This window comes from Rhagoletis pomonella, unplaced genomic scaffold (genome assembly GCF_013731165.1).
Source record: "Rhagoletis pomonella isolate Grant_MI unplaced genomic scaffold, Rhpom_1.0 Rhpom_scaffold_00893, whole genome shotgun sequence".
In the NCBI taxonomy this organism is placed as follows: Eukaryota; Metazoa; Arthropoda; class Insecta; order Diptera; family Tephritidae; genus Rhagoletis; species Rhagoletis pomonella.
In genome coordinates, this window is record NW_023459447.1 from 21,345 (window position 1) to 32,921 (window position 11,577).

The window sequence follows — 11,577 nt, forward strand, 5'->3', positions numbered from 1 at the left end:
AAATATGTACTATGTGCAGCAGGCGGAAAGACCTTGTTTCCGCTCCGCGTTGCTCACGAGTTGATAGTCACGGTCGGAAAGGCCGAGTCTCCGATCCATGTTCCCGTCGTCATTAATATGCAAACCCTGACGCTGGATTCCGTGATGTGAGGCGGGCGGAAAGGTCTAGTTTCCGCTCCGCGTTGTGGTCGGGCTGTTGGGCATAGTCGGAAGCTTTCGTATGCTAGATCATTTGCTGCTTGGTCGGATGGAAAGGCCTGGTTTCCATTCCGTTCCGTGCTCTCCTACCTAATGGCCAGAGTTTTACAGTGATTAAATAGTTGTCTTTTAAAAGCAACAAAGTTATCACAGTCTTTTACATGTGGCGGTAACTCATTAAAACACTTTAAACCTTTATAAAATATATTTTTTTTGTCTACCTCTGTTCTATAAAGTGGGAGTCTAAAGCAATTGTTTTCCCTGAGTATATATGAATGAGTTTCATTTATATACCGAAGATTGTCGCTCAGATAGTCTGGAAGTTTACCGTTCTTTATGTTGTATACGAATTTCATAGCATGATAGAAAACCTGTTGCTTAACACTCAACCAATTCATATCTGTGATCATCTCCTGTGTAGGTGTATCGTAACGCTTACTTTATATGAACCTCATAGCTCTATTTTGCATTTTTTTGCAATTTCTCGATATTTGCGTCGCTTGCTAAGAAGAAGATTGTTGGGCAGTATATAAAATGTGGTTCTACTATAGATCTATAGACCAGGGTTTTATACCTTCTTCTCAGATACTTACAAGATCTTTTCATAAGACCAATTTTTTTCGCAATTTTGTTCACTGTATGCTCAACATGCTCATCAAATTTAAGTTTATTATCTATATATATACCCAGGTACTTAATGAGTTTAACTTTCTCAATTTCTTCCTATTTGATTTTTAAATTGTAACTGGTGGTTCCAAGATTAACTGCTCTAGTGAGGATCATGAACTGTGTCTTTTTTACATTCAACTTAAGTTTATTTAAACACAACCATTTGTACAAAGAATCCAAGTCTGTTCACAATTTACGTTCTCTATATTACTATTTATGTCGACGATACTATCCACAAAGTACTTGTTTAGTTTTTCGGCGATTACCATACTATTTCTGTATATTTTTCCGTTGATGAGAACTTCTTTGATATTGTCTCTGTTACTCGTATTATTAAGAATATTCTTTAAATATTTCCACATTAAACGACTATCACCTCTATTACTTTCTACCTTGTGTTCCATATACTGAATTTTCTTAATTTTGATCATTTTCTTATACTCTTTCTTTATTTTGTTGTAATCTACCCAATCACCTGTGAGTACTGCCCTTTGGTGTAACCTAAACTTTTCTTTATTAGTGTCAGTCAGTTGTCTATCATACCATTTATTTCTAAGTTTAACCCGCCTTTGTACCCGAGAAGTTAGTTGGTTCATACTCGAAATCAAACAAAGTTGATATGTTCGAGCATATCATCAATATTGAAACTATTCAGGTTTGCAAAGTTGCATTGTCTCAAAAGATTCATGAGGTTGTCTGGGCTGTACTCATCCCAAGAAATTAATTCAGAGAGTTTATTGATTTCGCCTTGTTTTTTTATATTGCATTTGAACATTATGGTTTCATGATCCGTTATTCTACCTCAGTGAAATAATTATATGTGCACTGAAGAATTTCTATATAAATCTCTAAAAAATGATGTTGGATATTTTTAAATATTTTTTTATAATATATCACATGAAGATTAACAAATACGACAACATAACAATTTGTATTTATTTGCGATTAATTTTATTTCAATTTTTGTTTCATACGTTCTTATGAAATAATTATATATGCAACAATATTTATTTCAATTTCATGAGTTGTGATTGCAAAAAATATTAATTTTTACTACGCCTGTAATTTTTTATCAAAGTAATTGTTTCACTTCACGTGTTGACATTTTAAACAACGAGAACAATGCTTTGCACATATACTTTTTTCCTAAGAAAGGTATTAGACACAAAAAGTGTTTATATAACGGGGCTATGAGCAGAGGTTTATAAAAAATTAAAAAATGCCAATATACTAAACAAACAACGCCTTGTGTAATATACTTCAAAAAAAGAAAGTACCGATGCAATTAAGATAGATGAGGGTAACAATTAAAATGCACATATAATTATTTCACTGAGGTATGTTCCTCAGCTTTTTCACATGAAACTTCATTAGTGTTAGAGTATAACAAGTCGATGCGCGTTTTGGACTGTGCAGTAACCCTGGTATCAAAGTTGATTAACTGTTTCATTGCCTGCTGAGAGAATATCTCATTAAGTTTCCTACTATATGTCGATGATATATTCATATTTATATTAAAATCCCCAATAATAATGGTATTTACCATGTTAGCGCATGTTTCGGACAAAATGGCTTCCATATATGTCAGAAAATCTGCATCACTCGAACTGGGTGAGTGATAGACTACCCCGATTTTCCATTTGGTTTCAAAATTTCTCAATTGTACCACTATACACCAGACATTTTTATCAGTGGATCTATTTATTATTATTTTAAAGTCTATTGTGTCTCTCAAAATTACAATTACCCCGCCAGTGTGTCTACTATACGAGTCGCATCTAATAAACTGATAAGTTGGAAACTTGATTTCGGAGTCGTTTATTTCCTCTGTTGTACATGTTTCGGAGCATAAAACTATATCCGGATCAACAGTCTCAAGAAGCCTTTCAAGCTCGGCTTTATTGGCTATTATACTATTTATATTAAGATACACGCATTTTAAGTAACTGTTACGCTTTTCCATTACACCTAATTGCTAACATCCTACTCTTTGTTTCTCTAGTTTCAGTTTCCTAATATAGACAGGACATTCACGGCTAAATGCGTTGTGCGCTATATCCAGATTTAGCCCTAACTCTTTAACAGCATCACAACAATTTCCACAAACTTCTTTTTGGCTACTGTCAGTGCAACTTTCAGACTTGTGCTCTCCCATGCATTTGCTACACCTAAGCTTTTTGTTACAGCTGTTAGAGCTATGGTTGAAGCCCAGACACTTGTAGCATCTTCTCACGGTTTGCCCATCATAGACGGGGCATCGATCCCACCCAATATTAAGTCTCTTTGACTCCAATACCTGCAGGAAGAATTTGTGCTCAATTTCTATTATTGCACTGAATGAAGGAAATGCCTCACCACTGCGCCTGGACTTAAATATTTTTACACATTTCAAACTCGCATCATTTAAATAGCTATTCTGAGCTTTTATCTTATTTATTATCTCCGTCTCAGAATATTCAGCGTTTATGTGCGCTAACAAAATTTTAGGCGTATTAACTTTGGGTTGCCGATTTCCGCACCAACGAAGCCATTTTCGGACACGGCACCCTGCATCCGCTTTTCCGCTTTGATCCTGAAGCCAGCACTGAGACGATTTCGATTTGTATGGCTCACTGAGTATCGCAATATCGATTTTTTCCTCTAATATTGTTTGCGACAGGAGGTCCTGCGCCGCTTGGCAGTGGTTGAGGTTAAGCTGCAAAAGTCCCATCATACCTTTATTTTGCTTAGCGCCAGTTGATATACCGGACACTTGTTGCCTCGTGCCTGGTGGCTGGTAGGATTGCTGCCGCGTTTTACGCATAATAAGCACCGTGGTGCATTTGTCCATAGTTTGGCCGTATGCCCAGTTTGACCGCACGTTGCCAAAGAAATGTTACCCACTACATACTTTCACTACGGTGTGAATCTTGGCTTACCCTACGGCCCGATAATGCAGTTGTTACCATGTGTGTATGAATGTGTGGCACTTTCGAAAAGGAGCTTTCGAAGGTGCATGAGTGGGTAAGTTATGAGTAATGTGACCAACTATTTCATATCTCAAAGAAGTTCAGGTTAGGTTGGGCTAAGTTAACGCCGCGAGCCCGTTACGAAATTTCGAATGCGGCTAATTTCGATCCATGAGAGCTCAGTGTTGGTTTAGAAGTGCGAGCCAAAATGCCTCCATCTTAGCCTCACGAAGGTTGGGCAGTCTAAAAGAAAGTGTGGAGATGATTCCACCCCATCTTCTCACACAATGTCCTGTCAGAACCCCCACAGTAGCCCTTGAGAGATAACGTGTTTTAAAGTGACCTATAAAAAAATTTTCAGCAGCAACGAACCGTCTTCTTTTTCTTTTTTATGTTACAAAAGGACCCGGTTTCTCTTATGATAATAGCAGTGCGTGCTACGACAGTCCTGTTTGCAATATCCGCAGGTGTCATTCTCAACATATGTATGTTAAGCGCCAGTGTGGGTGTGGTTCCTAATGCTCCGCTAATTTCTGTTTTACTAGTGTAGCCTTCTCTAGTGAGTTTCACCACACAAGGGCTCCTTGAAACAATATAGGCATAAATCTGATTTCCTAGAGCTAATGAACTAATTTGGGCGAGAGACCACATCTTTTACCGATAGCTCCCCTACAGCGGTACAAGGCAACCGACACCTTTCCTACCCTTTCCTCAATGTTAGGCTTCTATGACAGCCGCCGTTGATTGCCCTCCTTGTTACCTGGCTCAGGTAACCTTGAGCCAGATCAAAAAGGGTGTATAGAAATCGTCCCTTAACGAAAGTTCTACATCATCTACATAGGCGATCCCCCGACAGCCCACATTTTCTAGTTCCTCTAGAAGGTCGTTTACAACCGCAATCCAGAGCAGTGGAGAGAGAACACTACCTTGTAGAGTGGTCCTGTTGGCTCTGCACTGAGTGCAGATGCTCCCCCACTCTGCCGCGACAGTCCCGACAGTGTCACGAAATAAGCTTATTACGTTGGTTTCAACCCCTAGATTATGAATATACTTGACTATAGCCTCTGGAGTGACATTGTTAAATGCTCCTTCGATATCGAAGCCAATACTGCATAATCTTCATGCGTGAAGGCTTCCTCTGAGTACTTTAGCAATGTGTGCAGTGCGGTATTTACCAACCTCTTCTTGCAATAAGCATATTGAGCTCTTGAAAGAGAGTCACCAGGAATCGCATTCCTTATGTACAGGCCTTTCAGCCTCTCTATCGTTTTTAGCAAAAAAGAAGAGTCTGATAAGCCCAAAATCCCTAGGGGAAACATGAGAGCCTTTTTCGGGATAAACGTAAAACTGACTACCCTCCAAACCTTGCGGATGTACCCGATCCTCACGCAGTTCGCATAAATAGGATCAAACCAATTGCACGACACCTTCAGAGCTTTAGCAGGTTCGCAGGTATCGTGGCTTGATACATATACACCTGCTGCTCATCCGACAACTGGAATCCAAGGTAAGAGAAAATCCATTTCTGGTAGGAGTTCAAGTATGCAAGCTGGCCCGAGAAAAGTGATCTAGACGTAATAAGCCGAAGCCTGCCTAGCTACACATGCGCGGTTGTGTGAATGTGTAAATGCATAGATACGATACATGGATGTATATATGCATATATATATGTACACGCGTATACTACTTAGCTTTCAAACGATGGAATAATACAAAAACCTCTAAGTAAATGGCTTGGTATGTTTTATTGCAGGCTGCCAGTAGACATCGTAAAAGGAACCTTGACCAGCCGGTGACCGAGACAATCTCCACCGCCAACCGCATCCACATCACACGCGCACACCCATGGGCACCTCCACGAAACGTACTGGCCCCACACTGCTGGTTGGGCAAGAGCTGGGCATCGACGGCCAGCGCCAGCGTGCACGGTTGGTCCATCAGCGTGCAACACATCAGCGTACAACGTATCAGCGAGCAACAAAACAGCGTGCAACATTAGTGGTTCATGCCAGCGGTCACCAGCAAATAGCAGCGAAAATTACAACAAAAGTTGATACTAGTGGCCAGCAGCGGTGATTTACATCGGCGGTGACAACCAACAACCACTGTTTACCTCTGTTAGCAACAGCAGAACTGAGAGCCGTGAGCGAGAGGGACTGGAAATCTGTAGAGTTCACATAAAAAGAAATTTTACGACGGTGTGAGCGGTCAAGCAGAAGGGCACACGAAAACAACGCAGTTAGCCGCAAGCGATACTCGACGTCAACAGCGTTAACATCGCCGTCACCGTCCTGCGCCAGCGCTGCCGGAAGTTCTGGACAGCAAGGGAAAGTTTCCACACGTGTTTTTTTTTTTGTTTTACTGAATTTAATTAATAATGCACCCATACGTATTTATTCTCTAGGAACTTAATTCATCTAGTTTTAGTTAGCACTTACCTACTTTGTTTTTGCATTAAATAACGCCAAGTTTGTTTTTTGTAGTCAGCTTCCGCCTCCGAGCTTTATTAGCTATTTTTAAATAGGTACCGCATTACTTTTGGTGGGGTTTTTTCCCCTTTCATTTTTGAATAGCGGAGATTTTCCTCATTTCTTTTTTATAAATTCCACGTGTTTTTTGTACTTCAAAAAGTGGGGGCGCTTACCAATCCATCGGAATATTTTTTCTTTTTTAAGGTATTCTACTGCATAACTTTGGACCACGTGAACCGATTTCAATATTTATTTTTTTATCATAAATATGGTACCTCAAGGGTCGTCCCGTAATTTGGTTTGCCTCCGATCACTGGAACAGGAAAAAACTAACGGTACTCCAAATTGTGTTTATGAGAATTGCAGTCGGTGAACGCACCCCTTGTGTGCGCTAATGGTTTCTTTTAATAACTCCGGATTCAAACCCTAAGCTAACATCTCGCATATCACTATAGTACTATTAGTTGAATCCATTCCGTTCCTTTTGCGAGTGATTGAGCTGTTAAACTAGGAGAGGCTCAATGCCTCCGTAATAGACATATGTATGTATGCATATTTGTATGTATCTTAGGCAAGACTCTCATCTCACACAGGTTCTCAACGGCATGCTGGTACCAACATCGCTGGAGTGACCAGGTGAGTGAAATTTGAATTTGGTATTGGGTAAATGTTTTGTAGTTATATACATACATACATACATACATTATTGCGTACTCGGTTACATTCCTATATCGTAAAGTTTTTCTGGCGTTGCGCTCCCTGAAGGTATATGTACATGTACATTTATATATATGAGTGTATATGTAAATACATACATACATATAAATATGTCAGCACATGTACAAATATTTAGACCAGTTGGAGTTAATAGATTAACCCTTTCACGCATAAGGGACACGTATGTCCCAATATAATTTTGACGATTTTCAGTAATACTGGCAACCTAAAACATTTGTTACATAATTGTATTTAAATTTCATTGTACCTTTGAAAGTTTTAGCGCTGGCAACACCAAAAAAATCCGTTATCTGTGAAAATATTCGAGGCAAAATAAGTGCAATTCATTTTAGCAAGTCGTCAACATTTAAAACTGCTTTAATCTAACTAAACGACTTTTTCCGACCCTTTTTCTTTTGAAATATATGCACTGGTAAGTACAATTATCATTTATATATTTTTGGTTTTCTTGGCAAAAGTAAGGAAAATTATATGGAACACTCCAAAGGGGCACGTGTGTCCCTATATGCATCAACGGAGACTTTTGCTACCAACTATTAATATTTTTGCCTTGCCATTATTTTCAGGTTGCGACTATTATTTTTGTATATTTTACTGCCGAAAATGTCTTCAAATCGCCGTAGAGAATTTTCGCTGCGATAAGAATAAATTTTCGAAGTCTTGATGGCTAACAACAGCGAAGACGACGATGATTTGCTCCTTGACGAAGAGGACCAAACATTTTTAGCGCAAGATATGGATGCGGGTTTGTCTACTGTTGAAACTGAACCCAATTCAGCGCCTCTAGAAGACAACATACTTGAAAACCGGCAACCAAGTGCTACTGGCCCATCTTTTACGTGGCGAAAAAATTCATACTCGCCGCACTGTTTTCTGGAGGAACAAGGATATGACTTCGTTGAAGTGCATATTGCAAATAGCATCCACACTTCTGATGAGGGGCAGACTCCTGTCAAAATTTTCGATACGGTTGCCAGATTTGAAAAATGAGTTGATCAGATTATAGTTCTTGAATCAATACGGTATGCTGAACAAGGCGGTCGATGTTTTACTATCAGTAGTGAAGAGGCCAAAGCTTTCTTCGGAATGAACTTTGTAATGGGGTATCATTGCTTACCTACATTTAGCAGCTATTGGTCTACAGATCCTGATATGGGAGTTCCATACATTGCTAATGTCATGCCTATAAACCGTTTCGAAGAAATACGTAGAAACTTGCATTTTAGCGACAATTCTAATGAACCGAGTAGGACTGATCCCACTTATGATAGAGCATTCAAAATACGCCCCGTTCTTGAGCACTTCAACCAAGCTTTTCAAAGCGCTATGACCAATACCAAAACCCAGGCAATAGACGAGCATATGATTAAGTTCAAAGGTTACAATATAATGAGGCAGTATGTCAAAAACAAGCCCATAAAATGGGGATTCAAACTATGGTGTAGGGCAGACTCTTCTACTGGCTATCTATTTAAGTTTGATTTGTATACTGGAAAAAAAAATAGCGGCCCTGAAACTGGATTGGACGAATCGGTTGTGCTGCAATTGTGTAAAGGTTTACAGGGTATATGTTGTGAAATATACTTTGACAATTTTTTCAGTTCTCCTAATCTTCAGTATGAATTGACGAAAATGAATATAAAAGCTTGTGGAACAGTACGCTCAAACAGAAAAAATATTCTAAAAAATATGCCAGCTGATAAAGATATGAAACGTGGAGATATTTTTACGACCAGTAGTAATGGAATTTCGTTCATAAAATGGATAAATAACAAAGCTGTATTTTTATTGACAAATTTCTTGTCTCCCATACCGAAAACGACAGTCAAGAGGCGGATTCAAGGTAGTGGTGAGAAGATGATCGATCTCATGGACCAAAAAAAAAGTTTATTACGAAGTGGATAGAAAGGCAAAAATAGAATACTACCTACGATTGTTCTTCGACTTGCTAGATATCGCGATGAATAATTCGTATATAATTTATTGCAAGCTGCACTAACGCGTTGAAGGAAGTCTGCTTTCAAGTCTAGAATTTCGCCAAGTAATAGCTCGCTCACTTATTGGCAGTTTTTTGTCTCGACAAAGAGCTTTGCCGTCAGCTATTATGACAAAAAAGCAAGCCTCTCTAGCACAAAAGCGCGGAACACCCTCACATGTAATGGTAAAAGTGAGAAATAGGATAAGGATAGGATACGTACAGTCTGCAAGAAGTCATGTTGAGAATCGCACAAATAACACATGCTCTACATGTAACGTCCATTTATGTTACACTTCAGAACGTAATTTTTGGTTGAATATCACTAATGTTTATTTTTATATTATAAATAAATTTATGAATTAAATATTTTGTTATTATTACCATAATTTGTGTTATTTTACAATAAAAAAATGTATACCTTAACGCATATAGGGACATATATGTCCCCTTTTAAAAAACACATAAACATAACATATTTTTTTTTTTGGATTACTTTAATATGAAATTGAACCTAAATAAATAGATACAAACTAAAAAATAGTTTTACTGCTTTGGAATAGTTATAAACGTGTAGGGGTTAATTTATTTATTAGGGTGCAAATGTTTTTTTGAGTTGCTCTTTTTATGGGTTTAAAGATTTTTTTATATTGAGTTTTTCTCTTTGAGTTCCTTTTTGGTTTTTTTTTTTATTTGAAATTTTAGATTTAGTTGCGTATAGAGTAGAACACGCAATTCTTGTTTTTTTGTTTGGTGAATTCCTACAGTACTTTAAAGTTAGAGTCATCGGATAGGTTTTACATTGAATCAAAAATTTAATCTGAATGAATCAGGTACAGCGGTATAAGGGTCCGGTTTTCTTAAGTGAGGAGTTAAGATTTATGTATATGTATATAGGTATAAGGTTGTGAAGAAGAAAAAAAATAAAAAAATAAAAGAGTGAATATAATGAAGTCCGCACTTTTCAATAAATGAAGCAGATAGAAATATAGGAACGGATTGCTAGATACTTTTATTTGGTGTAGGTGTTGCGCTTGCGCATTAGAGAGGACGTGGGTGTGTAGACGAGATGGGGAATAGACATGACTGATTGATTGACATACGGACACATGTCAGGGTAAGGGGGCGCCGCTAAAGATCAGGAGTCACAGCAGCGTCCAAGGCTCCGTGAACGGCACTGAGAGGGGGAGGGACGACTCCACCTGACTCGTACAGGCTCTTTTCCTTTATTTTGTTTCCTATGCTGTATTTCTTTGCTGTCCACATCACGATCCTATATTTCAATAAACACTCAGGCATGATATGAACTTTTTGTCTATGTAGCCAAAGGCAAGGCAGGTAGTACAGACCCTCCCCACGGGATCGCCAGCACGGTTACATAACAATGGCGCCCCACGGAATAGCCCACTTACGTTTAGTTTTCTCATCACTTCCTTGCTATCAACTTTTATCTTCAGTTTAACTTTTTCCTCTTTTTTTACTTTGTTTACCTTTTTCCACGGACGGTGTTAGAGTCAAGAAAGTTACATCAGGTAGGGCTTACCAAACTTGATTAGTGGTGGATTGACAATGCGGGGGGTGACTAATGTAACTTCATGGGGCCTTTCGGAGGTTGCAACACAACTGAAAGTGGTACATGAAGTCAGCGTTACCACATTATGAGTGTCTTTCTGCGTTTGTTGTGTGTTTAAGCCTTTTACTCAAGCTACCGTGTGTGCAGTTTAACACCTTGCACACGTGAGGTTTTTAGCAGGGCTTTAGGGGGTAGTGAACAGGGGCAACAAGTATAGTGCGGCAACCACTGTTAGGGCCTACATAGGCTCTGTCTGCAGATGTGCCACACTTACAAGTAGCGAATGGGAGGGGTTTTAGTTGACATTGACTTTGGACGTTAGACTTATAGACGAACACACCCGCAATGACCTCGTCAAAGCAACACCGCGAAACACCAAAGCCTATAAACGTTGATTTATACATACAGAAAATTTTTTTCGATACAACCATTTGTATGCACTTATATAAATACATACATATTTACATCAATAAATATCGAATCAAACCTGGAAAAACAACTGAAGTTTCTATTGCACCCTTTTTAATTTTATTCTGTTATTTATACATTTTTAGGTACATATATTTTTATTTATATATATTCCTATTCAAGTTTTTATATCTAACTTAATTATTTTTTATTATAAGCTTTTATTTAACTTGGTCATCCCGCGCAAATTGCGGAAATTTCCAATCGATTTTAAACTGACTTCCCGACAAGTTAGAGACTTGAAATTTTCAGCATAGTTCCAATCACGACGACACTGCAATTTAAAATGTAAATGAATTCTCCATATGGTCCGGTGGTCTTGATTCAAAGGCGGTCAAAAAATAGTAAGATTTATGGCTAACAGAGCGTAATTTGCCAAAGAACGTAAAACCACTATAAAATTTTTAAAGCTGCCGGCGCGCCGCGGCAACCTCGTTGTAGGCATCATATCAAGGAGATACAATTAAAAGACTCCAGATGTCGCCCCGCCAGAAGAAGTTAAATATTGCGCCTAAATATATGTCATGCTACAGCGGA